The following is a 23,271-nucleotide window of genomic DNA, read 5'->3' as shown; positions in this document are numbered from 1 at the left end:
TTTGGAGGAAATCCTTTGCTTCACTAACAGTACAAGATAAGCTGGAGCCTGGGGCGCCTGGGTGGCTCAGTGGTTGAGCATCTGCCTTTGGCTTAGGTCATGATCCTGGGGTCCTGGGATCGAGTCCCGCATCAAATTCCCCGCAGGGGACTTGCTTCTCCCTCTGCCGTGTCTCTGCCTCTCTTTCTGTGTCAAAACAGAAAACAAAACCAAAACGATAAACTGGAACCTCAACCTTTGGGAAGGATTATTGATTCTGAATTTCAGTTGAGGTTTCCCTGTGTTAATATCACATGACAAACACCCCTGGGCACAGCACAGAGGAAATAAGACCTTTGCAGCATTCAGGAGTCAACAGATTCTCTTTTCTTAAAAAAAAAAAAAAAAAAAAAGGAGCTTTTACACAGCTCTGCCCCCTGAGGCCCTGCAGGCCTGTGGGAGGTTGGGGTGGGAGAGGTAGAAGCATCCACACCCCTTCTTCCCACCATCACTTCAAGGATTCCTCAGGTTCCTGTTGCTTTACAGACACACCGGCTTGTACGTGAGCAGAGGTTCGAACACGGCATCCTGTGACAGAGAGAGAAAGTTTGAAAGCCACACTGTTTTACAACAACGACGAGACATGCGGAGGACATCTAGGCAGGGGGAAAAAATATTACACTGATGCATAACGAGGCCCCGAGAGAGTGACATCTCCGCAGGCCAAGGCTAAGTGCATTTCACGGGTGTGCAGCAAAGGGGCTGCCTCACGGGGTGGAGGGCCCAGGAGGGGCCGCGGCCCGGGGGTCACCCCTAGGCCGAGCCGGGAAAGGAGAGCAGCGCCGCAGCGCGGGAGACCAGGGCGCGCTCCTCCAAGCCCGGGTCACAGCTGCGAATGGACTCCAGGCTCCTGAAAGGAGTGCAATCTTGCTGCGAAATCCATTAGCGGTCATAAAAACGCCATCCTTCTCCTCATTAGGCAGGACCGTTCTTTATCGTCTTTGGTTTGGGCGGCGTCAGCGATCTCACGCCCGCCCAGCGGCCGCTCTCAGCTCCGTCTTCCTCCCGCGCCTCCCGCCGCTCCCTTGGGGCTCCCGCGCGCCCCCGGCTGGCCGTGTCCGGAAGTGCAGGGCGACTCCCGGGACCCGCGCGGTAGCCGGGCGCGGCCGCACGCGTGGCCAAAAGGGGCAGCCAAGGTTCCCAGGTCCGGGGGGCGGGGGGGGGGGGGCATCCCAAACCCGGGAGGCCATGGGCCGGCTCTGAAGGAAAGGAAGGCCTACACCATCCCCCGCAGATGCTGGAAGGCCGAGGAGCTCTGCTCGCTGGGAGCCATGAGAGTCTGGAGAAAGGTCTTTAAGGTAGGCAGCTCAAGTTGAGGTGGGAAGCCTGGCAACGCTCTCAAAAGAAGAAAGTAGCACTTTTTTTTTTTTTTTTTTTTTAATCTCCAGTGTTTGCTTTGTAGGTGAATATTCCTTGATCGTTTCTTGATTACTTTAAATGTCAAAACTGGTGCTTGGCCTAGGGACTACCCAGACCATGCTAAAGTCTTCCCATACACCATTCTTTGGCATTGTTTGAGGATGCTTGGTGAGTGGGAAAGACCAAAGTGTGAGTTTCTTTTTCATTTTTTTTAAGGATTTTATTTATTTATTCATGAGAGACACACACACAGAGAGAGAGAGAGAGAGAGGGAGAGAGAGAGAGGCAGAGACACAGGCAGAGGGAGAGGCAGGCTCCATGCAGGGAACCTGAGGTGGGACTTGATCTCAGGGACTCCAGGATCATGCTTTGGGCCCAAGACGGTGCTAAACCACTGAGCCACCCGGGCCATCCAAAAGTGTGAGTTTCTATGTTGTCTGTCTTTATGTATTAGGTTACCATTATTAAATGAACTTTTAAAATTTTTTTAAAGATTTATTTATTTATTTATTTATTTATTTATTTATTGGAGAGAGAGAGAGAGAGAGACAGCATGAGCAGGGGAGGAGCAGAGAGAGAGGCAAAGATTAGAGGAAGAAGCCTGCTCCCTGCTGAGTAGGGACTGAGTGCTCAGTGCTCAGTGATCAGGACTAAATCCCAGGACCCTGGGCTCATGACCTGAGCTGAAGGCAGATGCTTAATGGGGCCACTCAGGCACCCTGAGCTTTCTTTAATAGGAACGGTATTCAGATAACTTCAAGCCCAAGACATCTCATTAATGTGGATCTATCTCCTTAATATAAATATATACAAGCTCAACTATAAAAGTGAGAACAAAATACAAACGTTTGGTAAAATTTTAATGTTAAAAATTAAATTGCCTGTTTCAAAGAGCACTTTCTCATTATAAACCTTCCAAGCACAGGATTTATTTTATTTTATTTTATTTTATTTTATTTTATTTTATTTTATTTTATTTATTAGCATTGTTCCACTGCCTTCTGGTTTCTAATGCTGCTAATGAGAAGACTGATATAATTCTGATTCCAAGTTCCCTGGAATATTTGAGGACTGTCCCAATTTACCTGGCATTTTGAAGTTTCACCAAACAGTGTGCTTTGGTGTGGATCTTTTTTTCATTTCGTAAGTTCCAGATTTCTGTTCCTCTCTGGCCCTTATCAGCCTCGGCTCTGAGTCCATGGGCCTGCTTTTGCAGCTTCCAGTTATCTGTGACCCCTGCCGATTCTTACACCTAGGCTCTATCGCCCAGGTTTGGCAGCCTCTGCTTTGCAGCCAATTTTGATGCAAGCTAAGAGTTCCAAATTTGAAAAGAGTAGGGCATCCTAATCACTGTCCCATGATTGCCTTCCCAGAGAGAACATGGCAGGACTCAGAATCAAGCCAGTTTCTTGCACTCTGCTCCTGAGATCTCTTTTCTCATCCAGGAGTTCAGTTCTAAGTGACAACTTCTTTAATAACAAGGTTATTAATACCTTTATCTACATAGCAACATTACCTGCCATTCCAATAGTAGTTGTATGGCACTTCTGTAAAACTTTAAAACTGGAACGCCGGAGTGGCTCAGCGGTTTAGCGCCTGCCTTTGGCCCAGGGTGTGATCCTGGAATCCTGGGATCCAGTCCGCATTAGGCTCCCTGCAGGGGGCCTGCTTCTCCCTCTAACTGTGTCTCTGCCTCTCTCTGTGTCTCTCGTGAATAAATAAATAAAATCTTAAAAAATATATAAAACTTTAAAGCTAACTTTAGATATATCAAATGCTCTCTACTAAGTCATTTTCCCTCCCAATGGAGAAGATACAAATAGCCATCGAGGGGAATTTATAGAGGAAAAACTACATATGGAGGCAGAAGTGTGGCAGCTCAGAGGCCAAGCACTGCAGTCAGACCTCCTGGATTTGAATCCTGGCACTCAGGCTTGCTAGCTGCAGGACCTTGTGAAACTTACCTATAACTCCTCCAAGCCTCCATTTCACCATCTATAAAATGGTGATAATAATAGTGCTAATATCACATAGTTATTACAAGGACCAGACAAGATGAGTGTACATATTGCATAGTAGAAATGACAGCTGGGACTATTGTCCTTGGTTGACACTAAGTGTGGGCCTGAGCAAACTGCTTACCCCAGTCTTGTTTTTTATACTTGGAAAATGAGAATCCTTCAAGTGCTTGCTTCAAGGGTGTTACAAAGAACACATGTTTGCATGATCATAAAGCACCTACCGAGGGCTGGACCCTGTAAGCACTTAATAAAAGTTAGTTAACTATACACACATCCGTGGGCATCACTCTGGAGTCAGATATTCTGAGCTGATCGAACCTGGTTTTCTGAATCAAAACTCAGTGCCTTGAGCTTCACAGTTACTGTTACTGAATTCAGAGCAGCTCCCCACTCCTTTTATTTTAGACCTTTCCTTTTCATCGTTTGATTTTGTTTTCTGGTATCACTTTCAATTAAGAAGGAAGACTCTCTCAAGGACTCGTGGACCATATTTCTTTTTCTTTTTTAAAGATTTCATTTATTTATTCATGATAGACTCAGCGAGGGAGGCAGAGACACAGGCAGAGGGAGAAGCAGGCTCCCTGTGGGGAGCCCGATGTGGGACTTGATTTCAAGACCTGGAGATCACCCCCTGAGCCAAAGGCAGACGCTCAACCACTGAGCTACCCAGGCATCCCCATATTTCTTTATTTTTACACTGCACTGGTCTTGGGCATTTTTCGTATTTGGTCTCTGGCTCCCTATGTGTAATTGCTGAATCCCATGCCCTCCCCTTAATTCTAGCCTCTCCGGAGTTTACTTTTTAGCCTAATCATCATCCTCATCCCACTTGTTACCTCCGCTCTCATTGCTTCCCTGGGAGAGTGTCCTGGCCCGGAGAACCTGGGCCCCCTTTGGAGCCGACTCAGACTCCAATCGAGAAACGATGGCTTAGCTGAGTGGAGGCTAAGTCAGGCCTGCAGGCCTGTTTTTATGATGCTACTTTATCATACGCTGTTAAAGAAAAAGGTAAAATAGGAAGTGGAACTGAATGATAAATGCTACCAATAAAACAATAGCATCAAGTCCCTTGCTCCAAAAGGATACCAAATGACCCCCGAAAGACTTTGACTGAGGTTCAAAGAGCTCCTATTTCTGAAATACCAGGTACAGTATTTTTTAACAGAGTAAATAGAGCCCAAGAGATAGTCATTTAAACATGTCTCTCCCTTTCCCTTCAGTTAAGAGGAGCCAACTTAATATATTTTTCTTCCAATTGAGCTCAGGGGACCCTGTTCACTACCGGGGGGCTATAAAAGGCATTTAGGAGGCCAGCCACCAGCACAAGACAGATGGCAGGTTCCGCCGCAATCACAGGTTCATCTGAGGGATGCTTATTAAGCTCGTGCCATTTTCCAGCGCCTTTTGACACACATCCCTCTTGAATTTGACCCCTTTAATTTTTGTGTGGCAACTCGCAGCTCACAATGCCTTGGGGCTAGTTATAATAAGTTCATGTCTGAGATTACACATCTGATATTTATAAAAACACAACTACTCCAGAACTTTCTCTAGGCAGGAAATGACAAATCTTTGGTAAGCTATTTTCGGGACTTAAAAAAAAGCGGGGGGGGGGGTGCGGGAAGCTGGTGATGAACTAACCATTGAGAGTACAACGATGTTGCCTTACTGCATATTGAAACCAGTCCCTTCTAACAAAAATGCCAAAAGCCATTATCTATACAATTTAATACTGTGCAGTAAGTCCTTGGCAATCCCCAGTAATCTGCGGCATTACATAGTACTGCACCGGGTGGGACATGAGATAATACGGGCTGACTTAATTAGACTTGGGGATGCCGGGCACATCATGACTCTGTTAGTCCAACTTTGTTAGTTCTCAATGAATTCCAGTTGGAAAATATGATCTCAGGTGATAACATTTCCTTAACTTTTTTGTATCTCCTTTTATTACATCAGAGCAGCCTGGTGGTGGTGGTGGTGGTAGAGATGGTGGCCAGTGGCAGTTCTGGTATGTTTTCTTTTAAAAAGTATTCAACTTCAGTGTTTGCCAGAAAGCATTATTTAAGCCTCGGAGATACAAAGTCTCCCAAAGCAATGCTGTATTTTTAGTTAAAGGCACAGATCTTTAATCACCTCTAGAATGAATGAGAGAAACAAAAAGCTTCACCATGATTTCTTGGTCAATGGTGACCTACTATAAAATGCTCGGTTCTGGCTCTGTGAATTATTCAGACTAGGCAGTCCAGAAAAAAAACCTAAAGTTGATCAAATGCATGACTAAGAACACAACTTTATGCCATACTTTAAAAAAGTTTATCTTTAATTCATTTTTTTCTATTTTTATTTTGTAGATTTCAAACATATAAAAAATTGAAAGAATACAGTGCAACATTAAGATTCTGTCTTATGTACTTTGTGTTTATATACATCCATGTATAGATCCATATGTAAAAAATATATACAGGGCAGCCCGGGTAGCTCAGCGGTTTAGCGCTGCCTTCACCCCAGGCGTGATCCTGGGGACCTGGGATCGAGTCCCACGTCGGGCTCCCTGCATGGAGCCTGCTTCTCTCTCTGCCTATGTCTCTGCCTCTCTCTCTCTCTGTGTCTCTCATGAATAAATAAATAAAATCTTAAAAAAATAAAATGTATACAATATAAAAAATTTCTATAAACTTATATATTAAATGCCATTATCACACCTGAGAAAAATAACAGTGACTCCTCAATATCATCTAACATCTAGCTTATGTTAAATATTTGTTAACTGTTACCCAAAAACTTTTTAATAGCTTGTTTATTTGAACCAGAATACAGTCAGGGTTTGCACTCGACATTTGATTGTTATGTTCATATAGTTTCTTTTAATCTAGAATAGTCTGTGCAGCTGTTTTGTTTGTTTTTAAAGATCTTAACCGTCTCAAAATACGAAACTAGTTGCTTTGGGGAATGTTCCGCATTTTGAATTTGTCTCATTGTTTCCTTGAAATCAATATCATTTAACTTGGTTTTTTAATTTCCTGGATTTTCTGTCACTTAGGAGTTAGGCCCAAAGACTTTTTTTAGGTATAAGTCAGGGTACTTCACCAACTATGAATTTAACCTTATATTGCATTATTATTGGAAGGTGCCCACTATTAGTGATGCTAAGTTTAATCACTTAATTAAGGTGATAAGGGACAAGTCTCTTCACAGTAAAATATATTTTCTTTTTGTTATTACATTACAAAAAACTATAGCAAATTTGGTGTTACTTAATATATTGCATTTAAATCATTATAGATTCATCTCATTCAAAAATTAACCTCAGATCCATGAGTGAGTTTGGAGTGTGTACATGAACTGTTTAAAGTTGCTTGCAAAATGTTATAGATATGCATATACATAAAGAGGATGAAATTAATGCAGTTTTCAAAAGGGATGAAGATACGAAAGTGACTAAGAACAATGGTTGCAAGTCAAAATGTTCATTCTTGAAGGCTATTTTAAAGATTTATTTCATTTTATTTTTTTAAAGGATTTATTTATTAGAGAGAGAGAGAGAGAGAGAGAGAAAGGGGAAGAGCAGAGAGAGAGAGAGAGAGAGAGAATCCTCAAGCTGACTCCCTGCTCAGCAGGGCTCAATCCCAAGAGAACCTGAGATCACGATCTGAGCTGAAATCAAGAGTCAGATACTCAACCAACTCAGCCACCTAGGTGCCCGTAAGGATTTTATTTTTAAGTAATCTCTACATCCAATGTGGGGTTCAAACTCACAATCCTGAGATTATGCTCTACTGACTGAGGCAACCAGTGCCCTCTTGAATTCAGTTTAATGCCATCCATCTTCTTTCTCCTTACTCTGGCAATTAGGGGACAGAGTAATGAGAATTTAAGTAAATTCTACACCCACCCTGGGGCCCCTCAATAAAGCTGATGATTTTCTGACATGTGGCCTCATTGTCACAATTAATGAACTCATCACCTTTGGATGGTAAAGCTGTATGTATGACCCATTCTTACTGTGACCATGACAACATTTAAAAAGCATTATTGCAACAGGAGCATGGGGGTACCTGGGTGCTTCAGTCGGTTGAGCATTTGCCTTCAGCTCAGGTCATGATCCTAGGGTCCTGGGATAGAGTCCCACAACAGGTTCCCTATTCAGTGGGAGGTCTGCTTCTCCCTATCCCTCTGCCCTGCTCATATGTTTTCTCTCCCTCACTCTCTCTCTCTCAAATAAATAAATAAATAAATAAATAAATAAATAAATAAGTAAATAAAATCTTTAAAAAAGCAAAAACATAAAATAGTTATGGCTAAATATAACAAGAAATGTTCAGGACCAAAATTCTGTGGGAGAATAAATTATTAAAAAAAAAAAAAAAAGAAACAGAAGCATGGCATACACATGTACTAGGGGAAACAAGTGCATGAGAGGAGGTGTGGCAGGGAGAGAGTCAGCTAAATCTGTGATCTAAGCAGATCTTGGTACTGATAAGAGAGAGGAGAGGAAGAGAAGGTAGAGGAAGGGGAAAGGGGGAGGAGGGAAGAGCAAAGAAGGACATAGAAATCTAATATCAACAAGTGAGAAGGAGCATGGCACAACTTCTTCCTTCTTGTATGACCCATGGGAATTCCCATAAAACATTTGTTTAGTTGGCCACCCCCTATTATTGGTATTCTATTGGGTCTTATTTATCACATGACTTCATTGTGCAAAGTTCTGTTCTTGGGATAGGGGAGAAGGGGGTGCTGAGCTCAGCTCAGATTGCCCTCTGCACCCTGCTGACTCTTGGGAGATTTTGCTAGAAAGGTCCCAAACATCCCCACACAGCCTTCTCCCTCACCAAGTCCAAGATGGGCCCAGCCTTCTAGCCCTGCCACCAGGTAGCACCACCACCACTAGACTTCGTGGCTCCTTTGTGCAAATGTGGAGAATGGCAACCAGTCTGGGCAGATGAATAAGACAAAGTAACCACCCTGGTCAGACACTCCCAGATTGGCCACCAGAACCTGGCAGGATCTTGGCTCTCCTCACCCACGTGGCTGGGCACTACTACTATTATCTTTAGCACATTAAACAAAAGACCACAATACGTAGATTCAGGACAAACAATTCAAGGAAGAACTTCCTTTTCCTTCTGTTTCCAATATTAGAGAAAACATGAAGAATTCAAGTTTATAAACATACTCCTGCTAAGTATCCCACTCCACTAATAAAGTAGATGCTTTCTGAACTTGAAGAAAAACCACTCCACATCAACCTGGGATTCAGATGATTTTTGGCGTGAAATTTCAGGTTGGCAATTACAGGTATTTCATTCATATTGGTTCATTTATCCCCAATAATGCCTCTGTGTTTTATAATGAAAACCTCAGTGCAGGAACTCTCTCCATAAGCCCATGCAGCTGGATGACAACTTAGATTCATGGTCCTGGGTCTGGTAACTGATTTTTCCTATTAGCTTTAAGGAAATATTTTCTCCGTTATTTCAAGTTTAGTACAATTTAATATGGCTATTACAATATATCACCTCCTCCTTCACTCTACCCCCAACCCACTTTTGGCCGATTAGAAGCACTGTATTCCTTATTTAGTACTTGCAAATCTTTCAGTTGTGTAGTCTATGTAAGTAACTCATGCAGTGTCTAGAACTAAGGCCACTCTCTGGGCCGAAAGTAATGCATCCTGAGAATAACTAGTTAAGCAGAAGTATTTTCCTTCCTATATGGGCCAGAGCCCATATTGCAATCTTGCAAAGAAGAAGAAAAAAAAGACCAAATATCACATGAGGTTCTCAGTATCTGATTTTCCCCGTGATTCTTCCTTTGCTCACTCTGGCACATCCAGAGAATAACGGCAAGGTCAGCAGAGTTCATCTTCATAACCACAGAGCCCTTTTTATGTACCTCTCAGATTAGCCTCTGAACCAGGCACCTGGAGTTCTCTTGTTATCAGTAGCCCCACTACACTGGCCTTGATCCAGGAAGCCTTGTTTTTAAGATGATGGTTGCCTGTCTAGTCAATTAACATGATTTTACAAGTTAACAAGTCTCGAGTTATTAAATACATCTGCCTCCACAGTGGTAGACACTATGAATTTTCTAGATGAACAGATTGTAAGCTGTAACCTGTAGACCAACTCTAGTTTGCAGTTTTCTTTTTGAATAGAGTTTTATTGGAACACTTAGTTATTTGTAAACTGCTTTCACGTTACAAAGGCAGAAATGAGTAGTTGCATCAGACACTGTATCGTATGGCCTGTAAAGCCTGGAATATCTACTTTGCGACCCATTTAACAAAACAGAAATTGCCAACCCTGATCTATACAATAGCAATCTCCTTACTTTTTGGTGTACAGAACCCTCACCATCTGGCATTCTGTTACTGATATATCTTACCTATTAACCTATCTGGGCACTACCTGCCATATCCCAACACAAAGGAATGATTCCAAGGGTAGAAAGTGCAATCATCCTTTAAGGCTTCTGTGATAACCTGACTATAATAAATAACCTGCCTTCTTTGTGACCATACAGTCCTATGAACTTATCCACCGTAAGTGTGATCCAGTCCATTTCTGGATGCCCTTTGCATCTACATAGAATCCACAGGATAGTTATTTCCTGTTTTCATCTTTTTGCAGAATGAAGAAGTGGGGATAATTGGTTCTTCGGAAAGACCTGAATTCTCTTCCAGGCTCTATAATTTTCTGGCTCTGTGACTTTTCGCTTATCCCTAAAGAAAGTGCTTGGCACATTAGTTGTACCATGTTTGGGGAAGAATGTGAATGAAGACAGATCTCACCTTCTTTACAGAGTTGCTGAAAGATAAGTCAGAAGGGATATCCAGCACTTAGTATTCCCTCAGTAAATACACTTTTTCTTCTTGTCCCAGCTAATTCTACTCTAGTCTTGACACCTCCAATTCCTCAATGACCATGACTGGCCTTGAATCCCTAAGGCTGAGAACATGTCTGCTACCCTAATTTCCTTTTAACTGCTTCGCTTACCATTTGATCACACTGCTATATACCCTACTTCTTTCAGGTAACTACTCCCATGATGGCAAATTGGACCAGACTTCTGCTGATTACTTGCTGTCCATCTGCTCTAGCCCTGCCCAGGATCTGAACTTGGTCTAAACATTGTAATTAATGATTCTTGGCAGATACCTGAACCTTTTTTTAGGGATCAATCATCTAAATCCAGATCTTTCTTTGGGTTAATATTCCATTTATCAAATGACCAGTTCCTGACTTAGGTGATGCTTCAGCCAGCTGACCCAGGCTTGACCAGGCTGGTTCATTGATGGCAGACCAAGCCCTGCTTCTGAGTCTCAAACCTATTGTTCTCTTCCATTTGTTCTAGTTTCCCTGGCCCCACAAACTCTAAAAAGTGAGAGAGTGGTAGAACTATATTGCTATATTGCTTTGTGCCCTGCTTTGCTCATACAGTAATAAACATACACTATGACTCTATACCATTACTTATACTGGAAGCATGGCATTTCATTTTATACATAACACTAAAACCTTGTTGTTGGGCATTTGGTTTCTTTCCCATTTTCCACTGTTATAAATGCTGCTTCAATGAGTATGTCCGAAGTTATAATTTTGGTCACATTTTGAATCATTCTTTAAGATAATTCCTGGAAATAGAATAGTAGAATAGCTAGGTCAAAGGGTATTTACAATTTAAAGTTTGTCAAAGTTATGTAACTGTTGTCCAACATTTTTATCCATGGTAGGTATGTGTCTAATGATTATCTAAGAATTTCAAGGAAAGGATAATTTTACTTTACTTTAATTTACTTCATGTTATAAAATAGATCTAGGTCCAGACTATGGGAATGGGCACTGCAAAGAATCTGAGCAATTTCTGTCAATGGAAAATAAGTATGAAAATAGATAAAATTTTTTAAAACAACCATTTTAGGGACTAGGAATAGCCTAAGCTTGCAACAGTTTGATAAGGGTTTATTCATGAAAAACTGCTACTGGGCAGCCCGGGGGGCTCAGCGGTTTAGCGCCGCCTTTAGCCCAGGGCGTGATCCTGGAGACTCAGGATCAAGTCCCACCTCGGGCTCCCTGCATGGGGTCTGCTTCTCCCTCTGCCTGTGTCCCTGCCTCTCCCTCTCTCTCTCTCTAATAAATAAGTAAAATAAAAAAAAACCTGCTACTATATTTAAGAACTGTGAATTTAGAGCCTTCTCATTATGAGTGTGTTCCCAGCCCTTGCAAACATGGGCGGCAAAAATCTACAGCTTTGTCAGTTGAAGATGATGAACTTGACTTGGGGCCTGTGGCAGAGCAGCTAGAAATATAAGGGAGTAAGGATTTTAGAAGTAAGAGAGTTACAGAAGTACTGTGATAATAAATTCTCCATATATGCCTGGCTGACTGCTAACCTGTATGTGCCTGACAAAAATTAAAAGCCTGGGGACACATAAGAATATGTTATGCCATTAAATGTGTTCTGAACCCACACATAGATTAATAACAAGAATGGAAATTTTATGGACTTGACTGTATGAGTGTACCCTATGCCCTGTTTTTGGTTGTGTGGCCACCAAATTACACTGATGCAAGGAAGATGCTTAGGAACTCATACTAAGAAGAAAAAAGGAAAAAAAAAAACTGAACAAAGAGAGTAGCATCTGTATATTATGAGGGAAGAATATTTCATTTCAGACATGTTTCAATATAGGAAATTTACTTACTTACAAAGCAAAAGAAAACTGCCACCACCATCACCCTCCTAATATAAAATAGAATTCAGAATTGCTGTAGAATATTATCTACAATGTCCACATTTCAACCAAAAATTTCTAGATATTCAAGGAAAACAAAGAATGACCAGATTCACTTAAAAACTATATTCAATAGAAATGGACTCCAAGCTGGCCCATATGTTGCATTTAGCAAAAACTTTAAAGCAGCTATTATAAATATGTTCAAAGATGTAGAAAAAATATGCTCAAATACCTAAACAAAAAATATACTAAATAAAATAGATAATGCTAACAAAGGGATAAAAATTAGAAAAACAATCTAACAGAAACCATAAACTTGAACTTAAAAATGCTCAATAACAGATTTAAGAAGAAATATGAACCAGTCAACTTGAAGATAAAGCAATATCTAAGTATTCAGCTTGAAGAACAAAAAAGAAAGAAAGAAAGAAAAATGAACATAGACCCAAGGCATTTCAACATGCATGTCATTGGAATCTCAAAAGGAGAGAGATAAAATGGGGCAGAACAATATTTGAAGAAATAATGTCTAAATCTTACCAAATTTATTATCAAATATTAACTAATATAACCAATTTTAAATTAACCAATATTAATTAATGGGCTAGGTTAATTAATATTACCCAAGATGCTCAATAGATCCCAAGGAGGTCATATCAAAGAAAAACACAGTTTGATAAATCAGTTAAAATGCTGAAAGCAAAAATTATGCAATGGTTCTTAAAAGCATCAAGGGAAGAATGACATATCATATACAAGAAACAAGGATATAACTAACAGCTCACTCTTCATCAGACACCAGAGGCCAAAGACACTGGTATTATGCATTCTGAGGGCTTAAAAATAAAACAACTGTCAACCAGGAATTCTATATTCCCTGAATCTATTCTAGAAAGAGGAAAGTGGGGGCAGCCCAGGTGGCTCAGTGGTTTAGTGCCGCCTTCCACCCAGGGCCTGATCCTGGAGACCTGGGATCGAGTCCCATGTCAGGCTCCCTGCATGGAGCCTGCTTCTCCCTCTGCCTGTGTCTCTGTCTCTGTCTCTCTCTCTCTCTCTCTCTCTCTCTCTCATGAATAAATAAAGTCTTAGAAAAAGAAAACCTTTAAAAAAATAGAGGAAAGTGAAGTACAGACATTTTGAGATAAGATAATTTGTCACTAGCAGATCTATGCTACAAGAAATGTTGAAGCAATTTCTCAAAATGGAAGGAAATGACAACAGACTGTAATTTAGATTCACCAGTAAGAACGAAGAACACCAGAAATGCTGTGTGTGTGCGTACGTATGTATGTATGTGTGTGTATATAATATTTGCTTCTTTCAATTACTTTAAAAGATATGTTTCTGTTTAAATTAATTTAAAATAATTGTAACACTGTATTGGGGGTTATTATTACATTTTCATATCTATTATTATAGATGTAAAAAATGACAAAATAACACAAAGTGGGGGAAAGAGCTATACTAATAAATAGTTACTATATTTTAACAGAAGTCAGTTAACCTCAAGCAGATTATTTTTTAAAATTTTATTTATTTATTCATGAGAGACAGAGAGAGAGAGATTGGCAGAGACACAGGCAGAGGGAGAAGCAGGCCTCATGCAGGGAGCCTGATGTGGGACTCGATCCTGGGACTCCAGGATCATGCCCTGGGCTGATGGCAGTGCTAAACCACTGAGCCACCTGGGCTGCCCAACCTCAAGCAGATTATGGTAAGTGAAGGATATTAACTGCAATTCCTAGAGCAATGAGAAAAACTAAATCAAAGAAATATGGTTAAAATTTCATACTGAAAAATTTTGTCTATAGAAAACAATGTAAAGGCAGGACAGAAATGCAACAAGAAAAGCAAAATGTCATTCTAAACTATCATCATACCAATAACAACATTAAGATGAGAATTGACTAAACAATCCAACCAAAAAGTAGGGATTGTCAGGCTAGATTTTTAAAAAGGAAGAGCTAAAAAAACAAAAAACTCCCAAGATCTAAGTATATGTGTAGTCTACAACAGATATATTATATATATTTAAAAAGATATGTTTTAAGTAAAAATATACCATGTAAATGATAAGCACAAGATAGCTGGAGAAGCTGTATTACTTTCATACAAAACAGGTGTTATACAAAAGTACTGATAGAGAAAAAGAGGAACATTTTATAAAGATAAAAGAGTCAACCAAAGATATACCAATTATAAATGTATATGCACCTATGTACCTAACAATAGAACTCCAAAGCAACTGAGGCCAAAATCAGAATTGAAAACAAAAATAGACCAGTCAATAATTATAGATGAAGATTTAAGTTCTCTATAAGCAGTTATTAGGACAGGAAGATTGAAAGTCAGGAAAACTACAGAAATTTTTTAAACCCTATACAGTGTCTGACCTAACTGACATCTATAGAGAACTCCAGGTAATAACAAGTAGATGTTCTTGTCAAGGGCAGATGGTGCATTCACCAGCACAGCTAGGTCATAAAATAAGGTTGAATATATTTACAAGAGTTGAAAATAAGTGTAACAACAACAGAATTTAATGCAAAATCAATGACAGAAATTTAAGAAACATCCATATATTCTCACAATTCAAAATAACACATGGGTTATGTGTGCATAACAAGAGAAATGAAAACACGCCTGCCTCAAGACCTCAAGACCTAATACAAACAGAACAGTTTTATTAGCAATAGTCCCAAACTGGAAACAGCTTCAAATGCCCATGATTTAGAAATGGATTACCAAATTCTGATACACTCATACAATGGAATACTACTCAGCAATAAAAAGGAATATCGGACTTCTCTGATACATACAAGAACACGGATGGCCTTCAAAAACATCATACTATGTGGAAGAAGTCAGAGACACAAGAAATCATATATCATCTGGTTCTACTTAAAGTTCTACAAAAGGCAAATCTATGGTGACAGAGAGAAGAGCAGCAGTTGCCTAGGGCTGGGGTGGCAAACTGCAAATGGACTGAGACAACTTTTTATGGTGATGAAATGGTTCTGAAACTTGATTGTGGCTGGTGGGAGTTGGGAGGTGACATACGTGTACCAAAACGCATAGAAGCATATACTTAAAATGGGTCCATTTTATTTGTATGTAAATTATAGTCAATAAAAACTGTAAAGTAGATGGGTGTCAAATGATGCCAGAGTACCGTGAAGAACAGTTTTTATAAATAGCCATAAAGTAATGTGCACGATAATGGGAGTAAGCGAAAAGCTCTTGCTCACTCTCATTTCACTGCTTTAAACTTCATTGTTAGAGGCAATAACTAAGAGGTCTTTCGAAATTAGTTTTTACTCTTTCTCTAAATACTCCCAACTGAATAGTATTGGTTCCTTCATATAAAATACCAAATACAAATTCTGCCCAGATGGACAAAAGATGTATTGTCTTCAAACCACTGGGTTGGCTCTCTTATAGTTAACTTTTACTTCAGATAGCCAAGCTTAAAAGCAACCAGATGAAGTTTTATGGAATTTTGTAAAGGGAGGGAAAAAAGAAGACTGCGATGAAGAAGAAATAATGAAAACAACTTTTGCTCATGGGAGGAAACTTTCTGTGCCAACTTTTAGTCCAGAATGATCTTTTGTTGGCCAAATTCCAAATTCCTCTGAGTACAGGCTTATAATGGAAGTGCTGACACAATCTCAAATGTAGCGCTACGAACAGGATGATATAATAAATGACAGGTAAATCTACTTACTATCTTTTATGATAGCCTCCTTCCTTTGCAACAATTCAACTCATTTTCATTTTTGTTGTTATTGCAGAATTACACTAGAAAAGTGGCTGAAAATCACATCTTTTCCAAACTCTTGTTTTTAATGTACTCATTATATAATAAAAATTAACCTCTGCTGAAATTTTTCAGACTTTTTTTTCTCCCTACATTGGTATGACAGTTGTTCTTTTTGTTTTGTTTTGTTTTGTTTTTGCATCAGGTAAGAGCTTGCTTTTCTTTCACCCATTTCTGTTGTCTTCTTAAATAATTCAAATATTGCAGAATTCCTAGTAAACTACTAGCCCCTTACATAAAGATATCATCAATTTCTGTAATTGAAAAGAATCTAGATGAATAACTGTTATTTATTTTGAGGAAAGAAATATTAGCTCAGTTTGCACATGTGTGCTTTTGTACTCTATTTCATGCTATATGAAGAATTGGCCAACCAAACAATGTTGCATTATTATCATATGTTAATCTGAAGCTTAATGTGTCAGAGGAAAGAACATTAGATAGCATGTATTATTTTTTAAAATGTCTCAAATAAACCATCTAGAGATTGGGTTAATGATTCAAGCTTTTCCATAACTACTTGGAATAATTGGACTAAACTGCTTGCAAGGGAATTCATAGTTCTTGCTTTTGAAATGCAAGTGTGGGATACCGAAAACTCTCCATTCAGAGTTTCTCTTCCACGGACTCATCTTGGACTCACCCTCCAAATTATTTAAGCCTTAATGTTAAACAGGTCTTTCAAATTATGATTTGTGTGCACACAAGGGACATGACTTACATTGTTAAGAGAAGCATACCTGAGAATTTCCTGAATTTAGTGTATATAAAAATCTCTAAGGGTCTTTCTGCACAGTTGACAATGATTAAGATGCAGACATTCGATATTCAACTGTGGACAACTGATCAGTCAAAATTGGGTAGCAGACTGTGGAGCCTTCACATTACATATTGTCCATCGAAATCTAGGTCCCATCCAAGGAACCAGATGGAGTTTACCACATGGCTGGCACCGTGGGTGGAATGAATCTGGTTTCAACTTTCAGGGGTGTTCAACACATAAAACCTGCAATCCTAATGGTGCTGCCATTGACACTCGCTGGTAGAGTAAGAATGATGGCAAGTACTAAATCAGCTAAAAATACATTCTTAAATTTGGAAGATGACTATAACCAGAAGTCTGTGTAGCCAAAATTAGTAAAGACACTGGCATTACTCCTGACCAATTTTCTATTTCTTTGCATATTAATAAATGTCTTAATTTTTGTGGGAAAGTAAAAGGCCCAGTGGCTGCTATATCCCTTCTGGTATATAATATTAAAAGTGCTCCACTATAGAGGTCAACACCATGGTTAGGTATATGTCTTGGACCCTTTTGTCCTCCCTATAATCATTTTGGTAGAAACAAAAGGATAAGTGTGTCTATTTCCATTATCCCAATCCCATTTCCTTAAAAAAAATTCTCTGTTCCTCCATTACCTTACAATTTAGACAAATGATGCCTTACTCAGTAAAAATAATAATGTGAGTGTTCTCACTGGGCAGCATATGAGGTACTACAAAACTCTGTACAGATTTTAATTGCTTTGAGCTCAAAAAAGGAAATGACTCCTTTAGTGATAAGGGAAGGCTTCATAGAGGAAATGGGAACTGGGTGGAAAATGGGTAGGAAAGGGATGGGTAGATTTTATAAAGAGACATGAGCATCTAAGATGGCCTTAACAGTGACCAGGAAAACCATTTTCTGGGAAAAGGAGGATACGAATAGGTCAGCATTCAGGGAATATATGTGCCTTGTACATCTATAAATCCTGCAGCTTTAATATGACTCTCAAAAGATGCCTTCACTTAGATAAATTCTAAACATTTAGCATCAAAGATAATAGGAACAAATCTCCCATTTTATAACGTCTGTTTGGGACATTTTTTACGTCCTATATTTGTTAATGTGATGCTAGGTGCTGGAACTGATAAACTCCCCAAATTCCATTAACACAATAAACATTTATGTCTTACTCCTGATACAGACTTCTACAGATATTCCCAGTTGGGGGCGGGGGCTTCCACTTCCCTACCGCAGAGTCATTCTGAAACTCAGGGTCTGTCTTGTGGCACACCCCTTTCTAGGGTCTTAGAGATCTCATTCAGAAGAACAGGGAACAACACCATGGGGAAGATGCACCTGCCTCTTCAGTACTTCCCAGAAGGACATACATCTCTTTCATCATATTTCCTTTCACTAACCAGTCAGTGTTCTAATTATATACAAGGAGACTGGAAAATGTGGTCCCTCACTAGATAGTTACTTTCCCATGATGACTTAAGATGAAAGTCTGATGGTCAGCTAGCTGTCCCTACTTCACCTCAAAACAGTATATATGTTTTAGGTCCTTATGTCTAAATAATATTGCATTTTTTAATAAAAAGCCCAATAAGGTAATATGTCAACTGCATTATGATAGAAATGTTAATAAGACTTACCTAGGAGTCAATCATTCTTAGATTAATATTCATATTTATTAGCTGGCCTTCATTCCATTCACTTATCACCCTATAAAGACCTTATCAGGGATTCAACTCCCCAACAAAGACTTCCTGGCTCAAGAAAAGGATAATAAGATAATTCTGTCTTTGTGGATGTTTGTATTCCAGTTTAATTGTCCCACTGGAAATTCTTTTGGCTTCTCATGGGAAAGAGTCTAGTACAGACAGCACCAGAACATAAACTCCTAAAAGTTGCTGTTCCAAAATCCTGGTCCCTGAGATTCACTGTGCAGAGCCAGCAACACACCCATGAGAAAGTAGGATATATCTAAATAAGCAGCTGGGAGACACAAATAAAAAAATAAAAGATGAAGTGGAAATAATCTCTCCTCAGAGTTTCCCACTTTGGTTTGTGGTAGCACTTCCCAATTGGTTCAAGTTCTGGGAAAGGTTTAGGGTTTGGCCTTGAACAGCACCCAAACAAAACTGCAAGGGACTTGTCCATACTCTTTTCCAAGCAAGTGGCCCTTTATGGTTCACTACATGTTTCAAATAGGTCAGTTATAAAATGAAAAGAGACATTTTTTGCAAAACCAATTAGTGACCGAGATGATTGTGCTCTAATTATTTCTATGCTTTAATGGAAAATTACTACCAGGTTTATCAATAATGAGAGCACCTTACCCATTCTTAGAAAACTATTATATATCCTCCCTTTGGCGTTTGTTTGTTTGTTTACTGGTGCTTAATTGTCGGGTATTTTTATTTGATGTTTTATGTACTTTCCCAGGACTCGAAGTTTCAAGTTTATTTGAAGAACCTATAGAGAAGGTCTCAAGAAATCCCTGCAGAAGGATCCTAATATTATTCCCTCATTTGGTATGTGTTTATTGAGCACTTATGACATAGAGACCCTATGCTAAGTTCTTTGAAGTATACAATAGTGAATTGACCCCTTCCCTCAAGGAATTTATAATATAGCTAGAGAGATGATATTTATATAAATAACTATAAAACAAGAGGCCAAAAATTGTATTTGGCATGATATCACTTCATATTACCTCATCCTATAGAATATTTTCCATAGCATGAGAAGGGATTATTTATCATTGTTATATAAATGTTGACCAAAAACATTTTAACACATATCTGGTTTTCTCTCTCTCTTATGTCTATGTGATAATATAGGCAGACCAGGATATATATACAATGTTTTATACAGAATCTCAGAACTATAAGAAAAACCATTTTGTAGGTAGACAATCTCTTCTCTATAGGGTCCTTTGAAATTTTAAATACTCCTGAAAGTTTAGCTTAGTGAAGGATATAGGTTCATTTCTGAAGGACCTCAACACTCAATTTTATGTACCACAGCAGAAAAAGAACATAAGAAATTATCCAATGAACTTTCACCCAATTGCTTTGCTTTCCAATGGCAAGAACAGACAAAAGATCTTACTAAGATCTTTTGAAATAGATTTTTTTTATATAAAAAGAAGCTCCTTGAAATGAGCTTTTTTTTTTTTTTTTTTTTTTTTTAAGAAAGGAATCACCCTGTGTGATTTAGAAAGAATCTATTTCAGCTTTCCTCCTTTTAAAATACACACTGACAATGAACTGGTCTGTCAGCTGAAAAGGTATATGGTGATTTACAGAAGACTCTACTGCCTTTCTCTCTTCCTCTTTCTCTCTGGCCAACCCACACTGCTAGAAGAAAGGAAGAACATATTCCCTAGGGCGTAGAGAAATGAATGGAGGCATTGTCCCCCCAGAGAGGACAGGAATGCTTCACCCATGTGTCATAGTTTTTTTGCCAATGTCCCCTCTCTTTCTTTCCCTAAATATTTTTAAATAACTAATATCTTACCAAATGGCATAAAAGAGCAATTCTGGAATCTCATCATATGTAGTTTTGTGGAGCTATTGTGATTTTGTGAGTTAAAATTGATAATGAAATCAAAGTAGAAAGAAACTAGCAAAAGGAAAAAGATCAGTGATGTTTGGACTAATACATATCAAAAGGAGGACATTTTGTTCACAAGTGATGTGTTTGTAATCAATACAGGTACCAGTGACTCCAAACACAAACTTCTGAATATAGGTAACAAGGAAACAAGAGATAATAGAATAAAAACAGTGACCGAAGCACCAGGTAAATTGCATTTCAAATGTTCAGCATAATATTCAGCTTCCAAAGCTTATACTAAAAGACACATAATCTAATGTGGCTAGTGATAGCAACAGAAGGTTCATATCTTCTTGGCTTGTTTTGAAAATTTAATAGAAGTATCTTTAGTATTTTAGTTCTCAGCATAATACTTACATGTTTTAAATTTACACATTTATTTTGTCAAATACAACTTAGAAACTGGTGAATCTAAATGTTTAAAAATAAAGTTGATTCCAGAGTTTATGCTGATAGAGATGAGTGAGATGATGAGAAACTAGACCTCAGAGTAAGAAGACTCCTAAAGAATCTTTCATTCAAAGAGGAATGCATGTATCAAAGGCATCGCAAGAAAATATTTTGGCTTCTGGACTCAGTGTCTTACTTTTATAAGATTAAGATTTTTTTTTAAACAGGGTAAATAGCCTCTGAGTAATCTGAGAAAAGCAAAAGTGCTTATAATTCATAACTTAATTTCCCAGTACTTCTCTAAAAGTAAAATAAAAAACAATACTCAGAAAGATGGTTTAAGAATTGATTTCTTTACATCTAGAATGTTTATAGATTGAATTTTGTCTATTCTTTTCTGTAGCTTTCAGAGTGCTTGCCTCTTAACTAAGAACTCCTGTGGATCTGAATACAATGACAAGTTCATTTCTGTAAGCCATGCGCTGAAGCATGGTAATGCACAAATTTTACATTTCCTGCCATTTGTCCACTCTTCTGGTGGCAAGAAAAATGTGTTTCTGATAAATTTCTGAGTATGAACTAATCTGAATTCAATTTGGCCACTTGCAAGACTCAGGTCTTCTGTTTACCAGCTCTCTCACCTGTAAGAACTATAAAAGATAAAAGCTCAAAATGTTACCTTTTAAATACCATCTGGAACTGAGCTTGGCTGATACCCATACTATGAGGTAAGAAAGCACTGCATGACTGACTATATTGCCTCTGAAAATAGTCCCCAAATGACACTGCACCTAACTTGGCCTTGGGAGCTCAGACATGATTCAAAATAGCTCCAGTGCACTTGGGAGAAGAGTCGTCTAAAGTGATGTCACAAGGTCCTGCATGGTATGCCAGCTAGATGATATTGCAATTCTTTAGTTAGAGCACACAGAAGTCAGATCAAATACAGTAGTGGCAGGATGCTGTGGCCTGCAATACACCATATAGCTGAGCATGCTCGTTCCTGCTGTGCAGTGTCTGCAGGTTGGGAACTAAAAAGATTAGAGGCAATCCGGTTCTATCAGTGAGGACCCAGAAGTGGTCATCTCAAGGAGCTTGGGCCTGGAATGTGATTGCTATTTGGCAAACTCAGGCCCAACCAAGTGAACAATTGATATGAAACACAGACATAGAAAAAGTCCAAAGAGCCAGAAGTTGGTCATGTATACTCAATGGCCAGTAGGGTTAATCACTATGGTCCCTGAAGTGAAACGATCACCATAGTGAAGATGATGGATACAAGTACCTTAGGGACACCTAGATTCTTCTGTGCTAGCTTTATATATATAAAAATGCAACAAACCAAACTTCTGATCCTAGTTTTAACATTCCCAGAGCTCACCCATAGGGAGAATGCCTGACCCTTCCTTGACAGTTTATATGACACCAGGAACCCATAAAGTATCATTCTTTATTATGAGCGAATATCCGTATTCACATCTACTTAAATTGGTTTGGCTGCTAAGTCTCATTCAGTTCTCAGCCAATCCATTCTGGATTATAAAACCATAGTTGTTTTTGGACTGATGACAGACTCCAGTCCATGGTGACTTCCACAAGGTGATGGCCTCCTGGACTCATCCCCCTTGCTGTAATAATCTGCCCACCAAACCACAATTTACCTAGGTGGGAAAGCTATGCTAGCATAGAAATAAAAATGAGAAAATAATCAATGTTTTCTAGGCAGAAGACAAGACAATTAGAAGTGCACAATTAGAGGGGTGGCTTTCACTGTTCTTGGAAATTATATGTTTGGAATATAAATGTGTAATAAGAATAATGCTGTAGTGCTATAAGCTTTTTAAAATTTGAATGTTTTCTTAATAATGAAATTAGTATATTATTTTTGCTTTCAATTTTAATTGTTTTTTATTCTAAATTTAAATTATTTCACTTTAATGTCAAAAATATTGCTCTAAAAACACAGTGAGTTCCCTAGTGTTCTTGCTGGCAGCTGCTAGGTCTATCTTTCACAGCACGGGTTTCCTTCTGGGTGATGGTTATGGTTCAGGTAACATGGTTGGTTCTGTGCCATATCTGAAAACTCACAATAATATCTGGTAGTTTAACACAGTTTTCTCTTAATTTCATTTTTTTAAACATTTAAGTGTTCTCCTTCCTTTTAGAATTGTACACCATTTATGCATATTGTAGTTTATTTTAATAAGGCATTTTTGTGAAAATCTCTCAATGTCCATATAAATACAACAGCTAGTATATTCTTTTTAAAAAATAGTCAACACTCTTAGCAGATTGTTAAATGAATGTACCATGTTCACAGAGTGCTCAGCATTATGCTGAATATTTTACTATAGCTTATTGATTCAGTCATCCAACAAATATTTACTGAAAATCTATTAGTGCTAGGGAATATAACAGACAAAACTCCCTGGCTTCATGTAGTGGAAGAAAGAGACAAAAGATGAGTAACTAAAATAAACCGTGTGCTAATAATAAGCATTCGAAAGAAGGAATG

At 38.8% G+C, this 23,271-nt stretch overlaps 1 protein-coding gene and 1 long non-coding RNA gene across 4 annotated transcripts in view; one reads left to right on the top strand and one right to left on the bottom strand.

The window, feature by feature from the left end:
• Positions 1–23,271, bottom strand: part of ADAMTSL1 (ADAMTS like 1) — an 873,193-nt gene that overhangs the window by 516,039 nt on the left and 333,883 nt on the right. The gene's annotated exons all lie outside the window — the stretch shown is intronic.
• Positions 1,087–22,649, top strand: LOC125756053 (uncharacterized). Its single transcript, XR_007414014.1, has 4 exons — positions 1,087–1,337; positions 19,191–19,279; positions 20,466–20,552; positions 21,160–22,649. It is a non-coding gene; the product is annotated as an uncharacterized LOC125756053 (long non-coding RNA).

This window comes from Canis lupus, chromosome 11, assembly GCF_003254725.2.
Source record: "Canis lupus dingo isolate Sandy chromosome 11, ASM325472v2, whole genome shotgun sequence".
NCBI lineage: Eukaryota > Metazoa > Chordata > Mammalia > Carnivora > Canidae > Canis > Canis lupus.
Note: the sequence above shows the minus strand (reverse complement) of the source record. Positions and strands in the feature narration are given on the sequence as shown.